A 20603-nucleotide genomic window follows, 5' to 3' on the forward strand; every position below is an offset into this window, starting at 1 on the left:
TGCAATATGCAGTACAGCTGATTCCCTGTAGCTAAATTTATCCATGCAGATTTGAGAATAAATTGCCTTGAATATTATCACAATCTGTGGGAAAAAAAGTCTTTAGCACAAGGGCAGGGCAAGGTCTCCAGTGCATCTCAAGATTACTTTTGAGAGATCCTTCTCCTCGGCTATTTCTCAACCTCTATATTCATTCCACATCATGTATATAATTTAATGCACATGAGGCATATATGAAAAGAGCAGGCATCTGGTGGTAACTATACTCCATATAGACCGCAAAAACCTCTGTCTATCATGTGTGACCTGGTCTGCTCTTGTCATAACTAAATTATCAAATATAGAGAGAGAAAGGAGAACTATCGGCCTCCTAAAATAACACACAACCGTCACTACTACCAATCTCGCAGTCAATGACTGACACATTGTAATTGCCGAAAGAAAGCCTGGCTACCTTCTTGCCAGACTATAAATTTCACTATAATAACCTTATTACACAATGCTTCTTTGATTTGCCTGTTATAGTCTAAGCCTTTGCCTAAGATCATCTTATTTTTTTAAAATTGTCCATGAAGCTTTTAACATTTAATCCAATCGTAAAACTGCACAATATATACAGAAAAATAATATTTCTCTCATTCTTTCAGTGTGTACTTTGGGCAAATATGCATTTCATTTTGATGACAATTCCCTGAGTAAAGCACAATAAAGAATTGCTCATCTACTCCCTGGCTCTCTGACTTCTTGGGGCAAAACAAGACAAAATCAACAATGCAAACAAGATATAAAGCAACTGTTGAAGTAGCAATATATATTTTTCTGAATTAAGACATGTCTTTTGTCTATTATTAAGGAAAATAGCCTATTAAAAGTTAGATTTAATATGATTTTGATTTCCTAGAAATGTTTGGTTTCTACAACACTGCAAAATATTTGGTGTTTTCTAAATAAATGATAATATAATAATAATAATAATAATAATAATAATAAAGGGAAAGAAAACGGTAATTTTACACAGAAAGGTGTATTTATTTGGATACATGTATTTATTAACATTGTGGAACTATTATACTGCTAGAAGGAAGGCCTTTATTCAATAGGAGGATCATCAGTTTAAAACAGTAACACATATGTACAAATGTACTCATTTATATACCAAAATTACCATCTTACGATCCAATGCCAAACCCTTTGTTGTAAGGTATTAATAGTTGTAGATATATAACAACTAACTCTTTGTTGTAAGGTATTAATAGTTGTAGATATATAACAACTATATGCTGACAATCATTCAATAATGTAATAATTGGGCAACCCAACACCATCTCCTACAACCAGCCACCAAAGTATGAAACAGTACAATTTGGAAATACTGTGCTTACTAATAAGGGGAAATACAATCTATGATCAGCAAGTTTATGATACTATAACAAGCGGGTAGCAACGTATAAGGATCTACCCAGGTAAAGTCTATATACCAGTGCAGCTAGATGCATCCTGTAGGTACTGAGACTATGGAGTAGATCATGAGTCAGATACAGGGGTGACGCTGGATTTTTTGTAATTATTCTTTTAATTATTTGGATAAAATTGAATCTACCGGATAATGAATCCCACACCTGTATTATTTTTTGTATTAATTTCTGTTTTTTTATTACTCCTTTACAGTTTTAAATGTATGTCAACAGCTACTCCAGTGTTCAGGTACTGTGATCTAGCCCGAATGGAAATATAAAGACATATATGCCTGAATGTAAATCGCTTGAATGGGCAAAAGTAGAGGGCACAATAACATCTGTACTAACTTTGGCACACACATTTTAAAAAAGGGGTCTGTACTTATAATCTGTTATAAATTGTATGATAAATTCCATCTAAGTAATGTAGCGGATAAAAAAAAGTGTATTCATAATGATACATACCAATTCTAATTTCATAGAACTGAGAGGGGCAGATACAGTACGTATTTACCAAGGTGACTTAGGAGAGGTAAAGGTTACCATTAATACTTGCATAAAAAGTCCTAGATATAAACCCTTAGGAACACAATAAACTTAATGATGAACATATGGTTAATGCATACAATGGTATGTTGAACCTAGTATCTCTTCAGGAAATACACAAATACATTATGCTCCCCTAAAGTTAAAATGAACACAAACCTTCACATACAGTATTTGGTCAAACTTGGAGTCAGATAAATCTGCAGGGAAGAGATTAAACTTTTTGTCTAGTGTCTTTAAGCATACATTAGAATTTATAAGACATTATTTCTACATCTGATTAGAAAACCCAAAATAGCAAACATAGCCCTATCTAGCGATCCCTGTACTTTTTTTACCAATGTCCCCCCCTCCCCCTACAGCAAGACTTCCCGTGCAAGCTAAATGATACTACATGACCCAACTAGAAGGAGCATAAAACCAATAAAATAATGGTAATCCTAAACGATAACATGCACCGTATATGTAGTAATGTACTCTGTAGGAAACATATACATGTGTAGTGAGTGAATATCTAGGGTAAAACAAATATTAATTAGTTATATTTTGAAATACCAAGCCCAGCGGCTAAACATGAAGCATTCCTTTCAACTGATTCATGAGCAGCTCTAACAACAAAAAGGAATGAGCTGAAAGCCTTGATAGATAGTTTTGAAGGAATATTGAATCACCAAACAAAGAGTGTATGAACAAAAATGTTGTAAAATGTTACCCCAAAAAGTCGCAGAACATTTGTTTTTCAAATTACATATAACACATACGATGGTGGGGGACAACATATCTGCAATAGCAATTAACAATTATACAGAGCTTTTACAATATAGGATCTCAAAAACATAATAAAACTTTTTGCCTGGCCCAGACGGCTATACTGCTTTTTGCTACAAACATTTCACTGATTTACTGGCCCCAATTTAAATTCTAATGAAATGGATAAACCTTAAAAAAATATCCCAACGTTATCTCAAGAAACATACAATTCAGGGATACTGACACCCTATAAAGATCCCCAAGATTGTGCCAGTTACAGAACAATTTCTCACATCAGCTTAGACAAAAAAAAGGATAAAAAGAATAAAAATTATTGTCCCTATAACAACACTCATAAATCAGGTAGGTTCATACCAAAAGGTAAATTAAAGACAATAAAGAATGAATTTAAGGCTGTCCACCTTTACATTTTAGTATGATGTTTATGTTTTCATTTGTGGTTTTTGAGTTATTTAGCTTTTTATTAAGCAGCTCTCCAATTTGCCATTTCAGCCAGATTACCCTAGCAACTGGAATATGAATAGGAGAGGGTCCCAGTAGAAAGATGAGTAATAAAAAGTAGCAGTTTCAACAGAGCATTTGTTTTTAGGATTGGGTCAGTGACTCCATTTGAAAGCTGGAAAGAGTCATAAAAAGAAGGCAAATAATTTAAAAACTATAGAAAAGAAACAGTGAAGGCCGATTGAAAAGTTGCTTAAAATCAGCCATTCTATAACATAACTTAAACGTTAACTTAAAGTTGAACTACTCCTTTATTTTAGCAACGAGAAATAAAACCCAATAATTAAATCAAAAGATGCTAAAAAGGCAGTTGGTATGGTAGACTGGAATTATAGGGCAGATTCACTAAAGGGCGAAGTGGCTAATGCTAGCAACTTTTCGCCAGCGTTGCCACCCACAGGGACATCGCTAAATTACTAGCAGGCGCCTATTCGCCTAATTGACTGGACCAACACTAGTGCTCATTCGCACTCTATTGCCAGGCAACTTTTCGGTCTGGTCGAACGATCGTTACTCCGCAAATTGAGGATGAGGATTTTACTGAATGTTAGCTCTTTCGCCAGAGTTGACTTCGCCAGCTCAGACCAGGTGAATTGGTAAAAAGAAGTTACATCTTCCTCAATCTTCTGTCACTTACATCATATCCTGTGTGGCGAAAATGCATTAAAGTTCAAAAAACCTGGCGACTTTTCCTTTTTTTCAGCAGGATTGGCTGCAAAATTCCTAACTTAGGCTTTTATTGCGTAACCGGTTTTATAACATATGGAACATTCATTTTACAGTGGGCTCATGTGTAGGGCATTATATTAATTCTCTTGTCTTTATTAAGGTTCCCTGGACATGTGTAATAAAAAGTGTTAACTTCAAGCATTTGCACCAACATTTATAATAAAGACCTCCATACAACTTTAAATTTCCCGCCATATGCAAATTGACCTACGCACAAGATCACTAGCGAATTTTCGGTAGGCACAAATGAACGCTAGCGCATCTTCACTATGAAATGCTCGCACAGCCGAAGTAACACTATTAAAAAGTCGCCAGCATTCGATGCCCGGAATAAAACGTCACATTTTATCGAATTAGCGTATTCGTAGTGCACCTTGCAAAGTGGTGCGAGGGGTGCGAAGCGGGCGCTGGTGAAAATTTGCCCGTTAGTAAATCTGCCCCTAGGTGTCCACCCAAAAATGTATTGCATAAAAAAGAAAATGTAACTCTAATGCACTCACTTTCTATTGGATTCCTCTGATTCCCATTCCTCTGGGATTTTTAGAAGTGTATTTATCAAATGGTGAATGGGGTTATTTATCAAAGTCCGAATTTATCTCAATATTTTCTGCTACAAACTGTGATTAAATCCACTCAAGTTTTTTCCTCTTATTTATTATTACATTTTCCCGAAAATTTGCTTTGAGGTAAAAGAGCTGATTTTCGCAATTTTTTCCGAAATTTTCACCTGAATTGCACGAAACCCAGCTCACATCAAAAAATCATTGGAACTTCTCCCATTGACTTATATGCAACCTTGACAGGTCTGAGATGCCGGATTTTCAGATTTAAACTTTTCCATCCTCGGGGGTTTAATTAATTACGAAGAATTTGTGATTTTATAAAAAAAAAAATCACAATTTTTTTGTGATTTTTGCATTCAGAGTTTAGTAAATAACCCCCTTAGTGTTCAAGAAAACTGGACTATTAACCAGAATTAAATGCAAAAGAATAGTCATTTTAGAGATAGGATAGGTATTCATTCACTACTGGGTAATTTAAAACCATATTAACATGGTACACGTAAGGCAGAAAAGGTTAAAAGCCACTGATCACATACATATACATGCGTGTATTGTGCCTTAATTATTAAAATCCTTTAAAGTAATGAATCTTTTTACATTAGCTTTTACCTTTTCTTTAAAGGGATTTTATGTACTTTCTCTGCTGCTTTTCAAGGGGAGAATATTTTACTCATGTCTCTCACTTCTGCCAAGAAAGTAAAATAGGACCAGTAACCCTTTAAATTTCAACTAATACACTAAGGGGCCGATTCACTAACTTCGAGTGAAGGATTCGAAGGTAAAAAACTTTGAATTTCGAAGTTTTTTTTGGGCTACTTCGACCATCGAATGGGCTACTTCGACCTCGGACTACGACTTCGAATCGAAGGATTAGTAGTAAAAATCGTTCGACTATTCGACCATTCGATAGTCGAAGTACTGTCTCTTTGAAAAAAACTTCGACCCCCTAGTTCGCCATCTAAAAGCTACCGAAGTCAATGTTAGCGTATGGGGAAGGTCCCCATAGGCTTGGCTAACTTTTTTTGATCGAAGGATATTCCTTCGATCGTTGGATCGAACTATCTGCGCTAAATCCTTCTACTTCGATATTCGAAGTTGAAGGATTTTAATTCCTAGTCGAATATCGAGGGTTAATTAACCCTCGATATTCGACCCTTAGTGAATCGGCCCCTAACTATAACTGTAAAATTTGTTTTTGAAGACCTGGTTCTTATTGCACTAGAACTAAATTCCTCTCTCAGATAGAGAGCTTCATATACTTATGGTTATGAATACTCATTATGAAAATGTAAACAATGTAGAAAAGTAAAAAAGATAAATATATGTGGAACATGTTCGTACATGAAACCCTTTCATTCTGCTTATTTGATGGTACCATTTGTACATATTTATTGTTATCTGTAATATGCCAAAACAGCAATATATAAAAGATGAACAAAAAAAAACCAATGTATTTTAGTGCTCGTTGTTTTATAGTATATATATATTCTGACAGGTTCTGAAAGGACACCGAAAGGTGACAGACACATAAAGCCAAACACAAAGGCCAAGTCAAATCTCTTTGAATGCAGCTACTTGTATCAGACTGTTTAGAGTGTTGCCTTTGAACTTCATCAGCTTATGTATTTCTTTTTTGCACAATAGGCTTGGATCACACCCTACTCTTTATGATCCCAAAACCCACTACACAATGGGTGTGCACATGGTTCATAATGGTCCACAATAACATGAGGGTCATGTGAGATTTCAAATATACTGTAATGATGAATATTTCGAGCAAAACTTTGATTTCACCTTTAAAGAAAAGCCATGTTAGAAAGTATAATTTGAAATAGTCTACATATACCTTAATTACTTCTTTATCATCAGAGAGGTGGCAATCTTCACAAATGATTTCAGACATTGCTGTTCTATGTAAATATGACTGAATGTGAGTGAATTGACAGTTGCATAATTTTCAGACAAGGGCAGGACATTTATGGAGGGCTCACTGCAACCTAAACATGAGGGTGGGAAATATCATTCATCGAGTGGGTCACTAAATAGGTTAATTATGCTTAGATCATGACAGCCATTAAATTGAAGACTGCTGAAATCGCTATGCATTCCAGGGCACAATACTGATGGCTGCATTGTGTCCTAATCTGTGCTTTCCTGATGAGACTGATAAGGACAAGAACATGTAATTGAGGGTGCAGTTAGAAAGTGATAGAATGGGGAAACATGGTTGTGATGGAAAGTAAAGGTGCAAGGGATTACCGTAGGCAGAGATAGGGAGGGCTGGCAGTGATGGGATGACTGAAGGAAGGCAAAAGGACACAGGGCCCTGAGCGCTGACCTGTACTCTGTGACATTCAGAGGAAGATAAAAACACATCAGTGAGTTGTCAGCATGTACTTTTGGAAGAAGGATGGGGACAATGCCAGCAAGAAAATATGCAGCGCGTGGGGGTGGCAAAATTCTGCTCACAAGAGTGGACTACATCACATAACACTGCTGGTTGCTATCAAGGATGGAAAGAACTGAAAAAAGGAAGCTGCTTTCTCGTTGACTTAGCTATGGAAAGGATACAGAGTTACAGTGCCATATTCTATAATCTCAAATGTTCAGTCAAGGATACCTGACTCCCCTTGTAACACCTATCATTCCCGGGAGTTTCAAAGGCTACAGTTCAGCTGCTCTGCAGCATTCACTCAGACAACAGAGTCCCAGAAGTTCATAGTGGAAAGCACTTACTGAATCCATGTCTCTGCACAGACGTATATATATGTTTGTATAAGGTCACACCAACTGTATTATGGGGTCGTAAAATTTCTGGGACCGGTGTGTGTGTGTGCAAAGTTATATATATTCAGATGTATATGAATAGTCCATATGAATGTGTGTGTGTTAATTCAGAGAATTCCTTTCTATATTTTGGGAGTATAATGCATATGACTATAACCAATAAAACTGTATAAAAATACAAAAAATAATTACTGAAAATGGTCTTGTTGCTTTTAATAAGCAGTTCTTAGTAAATGTCATGACACTTGTGTCCCAGTAGGAAATAACCCCTGTAACACTTCAGAGTGCTTCCCTACCTGTCACACGACTGGGATCCTGGCACCTATGCTTTACAGCACCTTTCTTATCCCTCTAGATCCAATTTGCAAGCCAGCACCTAATTGCTGCCTGAAGCGTGCCAAGCCAGCCCAGCGCAGCCTCCCCCAGAGACACAGACTCTCTACTTCTGTTTCTCCAACAGCAGACACCCTTGTGTGGAGCCACCTTAAAAAAGTGCCTGAAGGATGCTCCAGGGCTGTGAACATATAGGTCCCCTAGGACATCAGTAACTGCAGCACTGAGAACAGATCTCCAAGAGAAATTGTGACATGCAGCCAGACTAATAGAAGCAGCAGTCTCTGCTAGTACAGGTGGTCTAAAATTTTAAAAAAAAGTACATGGAAGGCATTTATGTACAGGCACACAGGAAGATGTGCTGTTATTAGCTCATTTCTGGTACATGTAAAGCAGAAAAGGTTAAATACTGATACATATATTAGACTTTATAGTTAGGACTACTAATCACTTACAACACATACGCATATTGTGCCTTAATAACATCTAGAGAAATTAATATTTGAATATTCGTTTTTACTTATGTAACCTCCTTTTCTCAGATGGGCTTTTATGTACCTTCTCTGCTGCTTTTCAGCTGTTGGGAAGAATATTTTACCCATGCTTAAGATTCCTTTTTCTGCCAAGGAAATGTTATATGGGCAGTAACCCTTTCAATTTTAACTAATACGCTAGCTATAACTGTAAAATATTTTCTTTGAAGCAGAAGACCTGGTTATTATTGCACTGGAACTAAATTCCCCTTTCAGAAAGAGAGAGCTGTCCAATGTCCTGACCTTACCCCATCAGCACATCAGGCACAGCCTGTAGACTGGGATTCAGAAGCAATGCTCAGGCAAATGAAGTGAGCTAAAGCAAACAAAGTGGTGAAAGTCAGTGTGAAAAGCTGGTCAACCTAAATGTATTCCAACCAGTTATTGCAGGGAATTGCCTGTCTAATGAGCTCAGATTCTTTTTTCAAGAGAAATTCAAGGCACAAAAGTTTCATCTGAGGTGACTGATTTGCATGATAGCCTGAAAGCAAATAACTTGGTTTTTGTATTTAAGGAAATGCATATAGAAACTATAAAAGCCTGCCCAGTAAAATTCCATACCTCCAATTTCCATTCGCTGTGATTAATGTGGATTCGTTAGGGGGGCCTGGCTTGTTAGTTTGCACGAAGACTGCATTCAATACAGCCTTTGACTTCATTCTGCCACTGTAGTCGCTAGAGTGAAAAATTATGTAGACTTGTACTGTTATGCATATAACACCTCCCTGGATATCTCCTATAGAAGGCAGGGAGGAAAAAATCGAGCGCCACACGATGGATCATCGCCCTGTCGCCGTTTCTGAAGAGGAGTACAAGCGGAGAATCGGTAAGTTATTTCTTAATAAAGATGTAAATTTAAAGTTAAATGTGTCTTGGTGGGTTTTTTTCGTTATGTAGAAACAATTTTTTTTTAATTTTTATTTTTGTTACTGGTCTTTTAAGTCTCGAATACGAATTCCGCACTAGAACTGCATTTCCATTAACCTGCCTTTATTGACAATCAACAAAGCGAAGTGTTAAGTGCCTAGTGGCCCTTTATAAAGCTTGATAATATGCCATTTGGCACCTGAAATGTTGCTTCCCTCTGTCTAGATCATGGTGTAACCTATGAGTAGCTTGCTGCCTGTGGGGAACTGGTGCACATAGGCATCAAGTACTCTAAAATCTAGGGTGCAAGCCATTCACTAAATGTGTTTCTGTATAGTGCCCAGAGCTGTGGAGTGAGAGTTGTGGAGTTGAAGTCGTGGAGTTGAAGTCGGAAGCAATTTTGGGTATCTGGAGTCTGAGTCACCAAAACATTTATTGACTCAAACTCCTAATAACTTAATTAACTAAATACAAGCACTAAAAATAATCAAATTTGATTTAAAAGCTTCTATGAAGGGCAATATGGCAGAAGCAATTCTGTTTCTAAGAACAATATTTTTGTTCATTTTGGATTGTATTTAACAGCTATTCTACAGCTTTATGCCAGGTTCAATTAATATAAATAAGGTTTTCCTATTGTTTGAAGTTTATGTAGTTTAACTTTGATTTTGTTTTAGAATTACCAAAGGATATGGTTATAATTTTGGTTTTGGCAGTGATAAATTGCCTTGTACTTAACTACTTTCAATCAACATGGAAAATACATTAGTATATTAAAGGAACAGTAACACCCAAAAATTTAAAGTGTTTTAAAGTAATTAACATATACTGTTAGCATGCACTGCTAAAAGACTACTATAGTTTATTTAAAGAAGCTGCATAGCTGTGTAGCCATGGGGGCAGCCATTGCAGCTGGAAAAAAGGATAAAAGGCACAGGTTACAGTATATATAGCACATAACCGATAAGCTCTGTCCAATATCTGCTATCTGCTATGAGAATACTGTACAATCAGTATGACAAAAAGATGATAGAACAAGAACCAATCTAGACTTGTGGTCAATGTGCCCTGCATTCATATATACAGATAAGGAGATAAAAACTTATAGTAGTTCCGATATGGTAAATGCTTTCAATGTTTCAATGGTCATGAACACGGTTGTATATAGTGCCATGGGGTAAGCACTTTCATTAAACCCGTTCTATATTCCACAAAAGCATCCGTGAGCACTAGAAAGTCTTCTGCATGACTATCCACTTTCACAGGGTTGCAAATTCATTTTTTTTCATGTTGGAGTGAACCTTTAACCTCTCTTTTTGCTTTGGATAATAAAGAGCCCTTTGGCAATAAGTCTTATATTAGCTGGAGTTAAGGCAGGTGGAAGATTTGAGCACAGAGGCCACAGGTGTCACTCTCTTCACATAATTAGCAAACAGCCAAACGCAGCAAGACAGGGCACATCAATCAAACTCATTGCCAGTCAGACGCTTGCAGAACATTGCTTTGACTTTCTAGAGCTAAGGTAATGAGGAAGTCTACTTCCCTATTTATCAACAGTCCGATTCATTATTCTTTCGTAACAAAAATTAGCTTTATGAAATTATATTTCCCCTGTAGTGTTTATTTTTTTGCTATGATGTACCTAAAACATTATGCTCCTTGTTAAAAATGCTTTAAATATTGTTTTTGTAGTTTGTAATGTCATTTGTTTTTGTTTTGTTTTTTGTTATTTTTATGAAAGATGAGTTAGAGAGTGCTTAGCTGATTAACCTTTTTATGACAAGAGATCTCTTAAGTAGAGACCGAGGTGGAGAGCTTAAAACCTTGAACACATAATATATTCAGTGAATAAAGAGTACTGTGAATAAAAGTTGAAAAAACAATAAAATTAAAAATAAAAAGACCAATTGCAATAAAATCTTATAATAGTGAACTCTTGAAAAAACTTGTAGAAAAACTTTAATAAAAGGAGAAAAAAGTTTGTTGCTTTACATAAAAGGTGCTTTTCAGCTCATTTTGAAAAATATACCCGAATATACTCTTTATTCACTGAATATATTATGTGTACACATAATGATGGTGAGCACTAGACAAACGAGAGACATTTCATGGACTTCACTGAGATGGACTGATTTTTACAACTTTGACCATAATGGGTTAAATAGATAACACTGAATTTTTTATGATGTCACAGGAAGTGGGAGTGGCCTTTCTTTCCACACCCCCTCCTTACGCTTTAAATATGGATGTGGGAACTGCAACACTAGCCTTGATAAATTGCCCGGGTGGCCTGAAACGTTGGCCTGTTTAGATACAATAAATTTCATGTTTGTGCAAATCTACGGTGTGCTGCTGATAACTGCTTTGAAGAGATCTCTTAAGTGTCTTGGAGATCTCCCGCCAGGCAAGAATTTAGGGATAGAACTATAGTGACACACAAGTTTAGTTGTCAAAGACAGGCTTGCTGGAATCTCAGTAAGAGAATTGGGCAGACAGGACTGAAAGAATAAGTGATGGAAAAAACTCTTATTGTGCTGCCCTTGAGGAACAGTCTAGAGTTGAAGGAGCAGGGAACATCTACACTAGCTTTGCAGCGAGGGAGGCAATACAAAGGCACCAGCTAGACTGCTGTTTTGAGCCAACTGCTTTGTGATGGACACACACAAGGGGCCTTAACAATTTCAGTAAGTCACTAAGGCAAATGTTTTCAGACTTTTTGGGGTTTTTTGCTCAAATGTGGCAGTGCAACATCTGCCAGACCCCTCTTTAACCACTACCAAAGTTAGAAGTACATGAAAATAACAATCACCCAGCTGTCACTAGCAACTTATTCTCTCTCTCTCACTCATAATCATTTACCAATATAAGTCGTAAGATGCATCAGTCTAGTTATCTCATAATGTTCCATCACCCCTTCATTGTGAGTGTTGTGGAAAAGTAATTAAAGATGAATGTCTGATCAGTTGCTATTGGTAACTGCACTAATGCCATTCAGCACTTATGCTAGTAAATGAGCCCTTACAACTCACAGCATCCCCAGTTGGAAATAATGTTTTAATAATGTTGAAATAACTCTGTATGCAGTTCCTAGCAGTTGCATAGCTTAGAGGGACAGTTAAGCTTGTAAGAAAGGAAATGCTTACTAAAGAGCAACTACTAACTTTTTTATTCAGTGTTTTTTTTATTGTTGTTACCAGCAAGGAACTCGATGCTGCTCTTATGAACCATTGAATCGTTGCCTCTCTGTTTCTTCTCTGCTTTGTCTGGCCAAATTAATCAGGACAGAAGTATGTAGGAGTTCCATTACACTGGAAAATGTAATTATTTTAATTCAGATATAAGCAGTACCAAATAGGCTGCACTAAGTGATGCTAAGGGATGTTTTGCCAAGGAATACAACATTACTCAGTTAAATGTGCAGCTTTATGAAAAAGAAGTCACTTAGTCACTGTGGGCATTTATCATAATATACTTGAGCAATGCCATTTCATGTTTTACTTTTTCCTGGCAAAGGAGACTGGCTAGTCATTGCTGGCATCTGGCTGTATAGAAATTATTGCCCATTTACGCAAGGCCCCAAGTAACGCCGCGTGGATTTCTCTGGGTTTGGCACAGAATGTAACATTAGCTGTTCCCTGATGTGACAGCTCCAGGGCTGGCCCGTGTTATTTATGTCTCTTTTGCAGCAGGGATGATCGTTTTCGCCTGAGAAGTAATACACGCAAATTTAATTAGCCCCCCATTTCAACTGCCTGGCTCGTTAACATCTCCGCGGGTAAAGGCAGTGAGATTTAATGTGATTTCCGCTGCATGCAATCTCCAAGCTATCTGAACAATACCCCTCCCCACATGGGTGCCTCATCAGATGCAGAGCATTAACCCTCTGCTCAGGGAGGGGGTCCGTGCGGCCTGCTCTGGATTCAATTATATGACAACAAAAGTCCCTGCTGTTTTGTGGAAGGTTCTAAAACGTCTATTCTAATACAGCAATGATTAACCCATCATTTCTTCTCTTCACATTGCACAAGTCAATAGCACATCTCATATTCTATCTCTGTTACACAATTCTCTCTAGACAACCTGTGCCAGTATAACTGCAACCAAAATATCATGGTCATATCAACTGACCCTTTTATGAACATTTTTTGTAGGGCCAGTAGCTTATTCTTGTTTACTTAAATCAGACATACACTGTTGTGGTTCACACTTTGTTGTGGGTTCATGCTGGAATTTGTGGGATAATACTATATTGCAGGTGAAAACATTTAGCATTTGTGTTTGGGGTATTTTGGCAGATGTCATACTTCAAGTGTTTGCCACCATGGTGCCAAATAGGCTGCCTGATATGGATGGAAAACTATGTGATGAGATGTGAAAATACATTGGTACAATAAATGCCATCCCAAGGAGCAGAAGACAAGTGTCATGGCCCAATTCACAGACCACAAAATGGGTTGGATTTCTGGGAGATGTGCAGAGCATTGGACAAGGTCTTTGCATAGTTAAATGTTATACAGTGTGGTTGAGAAGATGAGAGGCATGGTCAGACATGGTGAACATTCTTTCCTTAATTGCAGCATCATTCTACTCAGATGGCAGGGGTCAGTGTGCTTACAAACTAGATGGGGGCCATGATGTTTGATGGGGGCCTTGCATGTGAGTCTGGTTGTGAGTGTCTCCCGACAATATGGGCATATACATATCTGAATGATGGTGCTTGTGTGTGTATTGATGCTTCTGCAAGTGTAGGCTTAAGAGTGCTACATTACACTATTGTTGTATTATATTTGAGTAAAAATGTATGCTTATCTATGGATGAAAGAGCTTTTGATATGCAAAGTGAGAGATTGGCTGTTTGTCACAGAGAATGATTGTGTTTGTGATAAAAAGTTAATTAAGGTGTTGACAACAGGATATAATCAGCACTTTCCACCTGCAGTGCTCCAACAATTTCTAACAAACACTCCCAGCGTCTCCTGTAGTGACCCACAGATCTGTCCACTAGTGATGGACGAATTTGTTCTGTTTCGCTTCGCCGGAAAATTCACGAATTTCCCGTGAAATTCGCAAAACTGTGAAAAATTCACGAAACGCGAATTTCATCACCCGCATCTATTTGGACGCCCGTGTCAATTCTGACGCTCGCATCAATTTTGATGCTGTCTTTAAAGTCAATTGGAGTCTGAATAATGTTGACGCGCAACGGTTTTAACGCAAGTTCAACATTTTTTGATGCCGACGAATATTTCAAAAGAGCCATTGCCCTTTCTGAGTGTGTCATGATACAGATGGTAAAATAACTTTTTGCATTGCTTCAGGTGAAAATTCTGTTCCTTCAGTCTGTTATTGGTGACTGTAAGAATGGAAGAGTTGGAAAGACATAGTTTCTATTCAGTATGTAAATGTGCAAATATCCAGAGAGGAAATGCTCAGTGCAATAATAATAATAATAATATATGGAGAGTGCTGCTCAGTTCCAGGTCTCAAGGGCATTCCCAGACCAGGATTTAAATCTAGCTCTGCTTGACTGCATGTGAGGTCATTAGTGATTACATTTTGAACAAATGTTCTTGGTGAAAATAAGCTTATTATCAGACCCCTGAAGCCCTGTCATTGAAAATTGGAATTGTTTGATGCCCATTCTCTTGAGGTGCTGTTTGGCCGTATGTGGACCAGGTACTCTGCACCTGGAAACAGCCATTCTCCATATTTATTATAGTATATATTTATTTATTTATTGTAGTATAATAGTGAAATAGTAGTGCATACTTTACTCATAAAGTTTTCAGATATGTATTGATTATACACTAATTGCCATGCATTTTATGCCATTCTATATATGTGCCAGAAGAGGAAGAAATGGGTCTCTGCCATGTGAAAACTGTAGATATAGAGTTAGCAAGGAGCAACTCTTTGATCAAAAAACGTAATGAGAACAATTTAGGTAGTCAACAGCACTGTGGTCCACCAAGCAGGTAGTGAAGTGCTCCTCAGGGAACTGTGCTGACTGTTCTTAATTTAGGATTGCATTTTGCTCAATATTTTTAGGTTGGAAAAGTATGAGCTGCTGTCCTTTTTACAGCAGATGAGGAATTTACTTTACTTTGCTAAATAAAGCATAATATTTCATAAGAATGCCTGGTTTTTGTGAATGTGTATTGAGCCTGGTTGTCACTTTGTAAAGTTTGAATATCAAAAATGTCATGTAATGCATTCTTTAGTGTTGAGTTTTAGGTGCCATGATAGTCTCAGGATAACAGCCTTAGGTTAATGCAATGCAATTGTCTTATGCTTTTCCCCAAGTGACTTTCCTCTGGATTTACTGCAGGTCACTTTCTATTATGCGCAAAAAAGAATCTCCACAAGAATGGTTTATCCAAACATGATCCTTTCCAAGCCCCAACCTTCCAACACATGCCAAGGAAGAAATATAATGGCTAGAATAGTATGCCTCAAGAATACATAAAAGCCAGCATTCGCACAAGATGAAGATAATTGCAAGAGTGGAACAGCAGCATTAAAATACAACCTTTGGACATTGTTATTGCTAATCTGTTAGCAATTCTGCAGTCTCACAGAGAACATATTGAGAAAATGTTAATGGAAAGAATAAAGCAGCTGAGAAAATCTAGGAATCTGGTACATACAATGTGCATATTATAGTATGTTAGCCTTTTGAGAATTATTTAATGGATAATAGAGCTATATGAGGAAGGTAGGGTAACAATCTGGCTTCTTTAGTACAAGTATGGGAACTGTTATCCAGAATGCTCGTGACCTGAGGTTTTCCAGATAATGGATCTCTTTGTAATTTTATTATACCTTAAAGGGATACTGTCATGGGAAAAAAAAAAATTTCAAAATGAATCAGTTAATAGTGCTGCTCCAGCAGAATTCTGCACTGAAATCCATTTCTCAAAAGAGCAAACAGATTTTTTTATATTCAATTTTGAAATCTGACATGGGGCTAGACACATTGTCAATTTCCCAGCTGCCCCAAGTCATGTGACTTGTGCTCTGATAAACTTCAATCACTCTTTACTGCTGTACTGCAAGTTGGAGTGATATCACCCCCCTCCCTTTCCCCCCCCCCAGCAGCCAAACAAAAGAACAATGGGAAGGTAACCAGATAACAGCTCCCAAACACAAGATAACAGCTGCCTGGTAGATCTAAGAACAGCACTTAATACTAAAAACCCATGTCCCACTAAGACACATTCAGTTACATTGAGAGGAAAAAATAGCAGCCTGTCAGAAAGCATTTCTCTCCTAAAGTGAAGGAACAAGTCACATGACCAGGGGCAGCTGGGAAATTGACAAAATGTCTAGCCCCATGCCAGATTTCAAAATTGAATATAAAAAAATCTGTTTGCTCTTTTGAGAAATGGATTTCAGTGCAGAATTCTGCTGGAGCAGCACTATTAACATGACAGTATCCCTTTAAGACTTCCAGAAAATCATGTAAATATTAAATAAACCCAGTAGGCTGGCTTTGCTTCCAATAAGGATTAACTATATCTTATTTTGGATCAAGTACAATTAATTTTTAAAAATGCTGATATTTTTGGAGTCTATGGGAGACGGCCTGTCAGTAATGTGAAGCTTTCTGGATAACAGATTTCCAGATACCGTATCCCATACCGGTACTCGTAAGTCAGTAATGAGGCTGATGATGTAATACAACAGTGAGATACTTCAAAACACTGTAAAAGGGATAAACAAGGGACACTCAAGGTGATAGTGGGGTTTGGTGGGTTAGAACAAAACAAACGTAGATGTAAAGATAAGGCTCAGAAAAGTAAACAGAACAAAGGGAGCTTTGGTTTCCATCGTTCAGTTTATTTGCCTAACTGTAATATTGTCACTTATCTATTGTCAATATTAATATTCATTTCCACTACATTGAAGTGGAACGAGAACAGTTTCAAATTCCTTTGAGTTGCAAATATTAAACAGAACTGTGGCAAATAATGATTCATATACAGTATTTGGGGTTTTTAAAAAAAAATGTGTGACAAAGAGTTGTTTTAATTGGTAGCCATTCGAAATTGAAAAATGAAATGGATTAATGCACCCCTTGCTAAATATTTCTAGATTAGAATTTCTGGCACAGAAGAGTTCATCAACCTCATAAAAGCAATATATGGCAGGCTGATTACACTTATTGTATGTGCGTCACGGAAATTCAAGGTGAATTCTAATATTTTTATTTTTTGAAACAGAGGGTGCATTAGCTTTTATAACACATACAATTTTATATAGACATTAATGTACCCATCTTGTAAAGTATTAAGATGTTAGAGATCATTGAGGATCATTGAGAGATCTTTAAATTCCCCATAAGTATCACTATATAAAAAAATATGCATATGAACATACATAATTTACATACATACAAGTGGGACACTAACCAGAATACATTATTTCACAAGATAGTGGATTCTGAACTGTTTTTAGTGGATTTTCCTTTTATGGAAGGATTCAATGGAATTTCTGTGTCGCTTGTGAAACTTAGGAAAATCTTTCATGTTTGGTAACAGGCATATGAACTTTAGCTAAAAATATTTGCATGTGTTGTTTGGAGGCAACAGACATCAATCTATGTATTTAGCCAATCAGATTATTATAATATTTTTAGGGCACTGAAATTACAAATCTCTGTTTTTCACCTGCCCATGTGCACCTAGCCTGAATAGATATATGTTTCTAGTTACCTTATAATAGAAAATAACCATGCTCACAATACCAATTCCCCTCTTTATGGCCAGTATGCATATGTCCTAGGGCTTATCATCCAGCTTGTCCTTTCTTATTAGCTTTTCAATAAAGAGAACTTGGGTTTCTAACCAATACAATAAATCAGTGGCATAACTGCAAGTATTCTTTTCTGGGTCCCCCTAGTGGGACACTAGTGATGGGCGAATTTGCGTCGTTTCGCAGAAAAATTCGCGAATTTCGCGCGAAATGGCGAAAAATTCACGAAACGGCGCGGGCGCCCGTTTTTTTGATGCCGGCGCCCGTTTTTTTTTACGCCGGCGTCCGTTTTTTCGAAAAAAAAAATTTGACGTGGGCGAATTTTTGCCGCGTTTCACGAATTTATTCGCTGGCGGCGAATCGTGCAAATTCGAATTTGCGCCTGGCCAATAGATTCGCCCATCACTAAAGGACACCCATGATACACGCAAGATCGCAGATTACCTGTGACCCCAATATAATATATGACATAATAGAAATGTTTTCCCACGATATGGATTAATGCAGCTTTGTTACCATTAAGTTCAAGTTATTGTTTTATTAATACAGAGAAAAGGGAAGTAATTTAAAAAAAATAGAAACATCTGCTTAAAATAGATTGCTTTTGTATATCTATGGATATTTGGCTTCCAGATAAGAAATCACATACCTGTACAAGTTTCAGTGAGCAGGTTGAAGGGTATGTGGAGTACAAGTAATAACTACAAGGGGGAGTTTGTTTATTTATTATCTTGTATTAATATACAGCCAAGACATTTATACAGTGCAGTCCATGTCCCAACTGAGCTTATAATTTAAGGTCTCTACCATGCACAAGCGAGGGTCAGTTTCATCATCATCAGATTAACCCGCCTGTTTGGGACTGAACTCCTGCTAACAAGTGAGTCACTTTGCCACCCAACGAGGGATATCAGATAACTTTATTTGTATTATTTCAGATGTTCTGAACGATAAAGCAGGAGTTCTTGACTTGCAGTGGATAAATTGCTTTGGATGATAATGCCGCATAGCAAAGTGCAGTTTGGGACATGATGATATAATAGAACCATTTGTACTGTATTGCATACCAGCTTCATTTCTGCCTAAATGGAATCTGTTCATTGTCATAATCACCTTGGAAAATACAGCTGAATTTAGCCTATGTCTTAGAATTGATGAATTATAGCCAATATAGAAATGGAAAATAAATGCACTCACCAGAAAGAAAGGATTATTCACCTTAGTTTAGGAAATACCTGCATTTGTCTGGCTGTGTGTCCACTGGGTGGCAACTGAGACTGTGGGGATTAGTACCTTGCTGTTCTCCAGCATATGTGAAGGGTGTTTATCAGATTAATCTGAACCTTTATTTTGGCTGGACAGTGTGAAATCTAAATGTGATATATAAATACAAATACACAGAGGGAATGTGAACTATATTTACAGCTATGACCTGGGGACAACCCAAAGCACAGTCAGCACTTCTCCTGCAAGAGTCATACAAGACTTTTAATAGGATTCAACTTATGCATATAAGGTATGCATCTGTCTTTGTAACCCATGCCTCATATAAACTACTCATAGCAATTAAATGAAGCCATTACTAGAGTCAGAATGAACATTGACAGCTCATTGACAGCTGTCTGCATTGTGAGAGCATATTATATAGTCCCCTGATGTTTTCACAGAGTGGAAATGGGATTCTAATTTAGAAAACATACTAAGCAAAATGTGTGTATAATAAGATATTATAGGAGAATAATAAGTAGAATAAACATACAAATTGTCCTTGACAAAGACCCATCGTGTGGCTCCTGATTTTAATATGGATAGTACAAATAACTTGTATTCACTTCCAATTCTCATGTTTTCTGGTCTGCAGTTTTTGGGAAGAAGAAAGTAAGGAAGAATCTGGATTCCAATGAAACCACATATTATCTATTACAATAATCATCATTTAGTCTGAGCAGAAGTGAACTATGTTAAGCACTTAGCTGGTCAAAATTGCCCTTTATATATTTTTTAAATTAATAATTCCCACAAACACAAACAACAAAAAGCAACACAAACAGGAATTTGGGTCTACAAGGTAAAATATTTATTAGATGTCCTGGTAAGGATTGGGCACAGATAGGTGGCCCTATAGATGTAGCAAGTAAGTTATGAGATAAAGAAGTTAAAGGGCATGTATAGGCAAAAAAATAAAATCCCATTTTTACTTTCTTTAATGAAAAAGAAACCTATCTCCAATATACATTAATTAAAAAATGTGAACTGTTATTATAAGAAACCTGAAACCTGTGTGCAGTGAAATTCTCCCTTCATGTACTGCTGTGAAAAGGAATTGTCAGACTGCTCTGCAGGGAAACAATCATACTTATGAACAGCAGGGGAGGGGCCTCACCTTACTTCCCAGCCATGCAGAACTCAAGCAGCTTTGTTTGTTTCCCAGTAGAGCAGTCGACGACTGTATAGAGTTTTGTGTTGGATTTTATTTCTGCCTTTACATCCCCTTTACTGTTTCCAACTCCAGCTGCAGGGACAAAGATCATGGAGCCAGATTTAAACAGATAAACTGGGATTCTAGAGTTCTGGGGTATTATTTTGCTGCAGCCACTGGTTCTGCAGAGTTGGAGAAAGATTGTTTAATCAGTCTTGCTGTATCGGCTTCTGGCAGACATTATTTGATTTGTGCTGGTTTAATTATTTATGACGATCCCTAAGCAGCCCAGACCACACTGAGTAGTCTTGGTCTTGCAAAGATGTTTAACAAAATTATAAGA

Source organism: Xenopus laevis, chromosome 3L (assembly GCF_017654675.1).
Source record: "Xenopus laevis strain J_2021 chromosome 3L, Xenopus_laevis_v10.1, whole genome shotgun sequence".
In the NCBI taxonomy this organism is placed as follows: Eukaryota; Metazoa; Chordata; class Amphibia; order Anura; family Pipidae; genus Xenopus; species Xenopus laevis.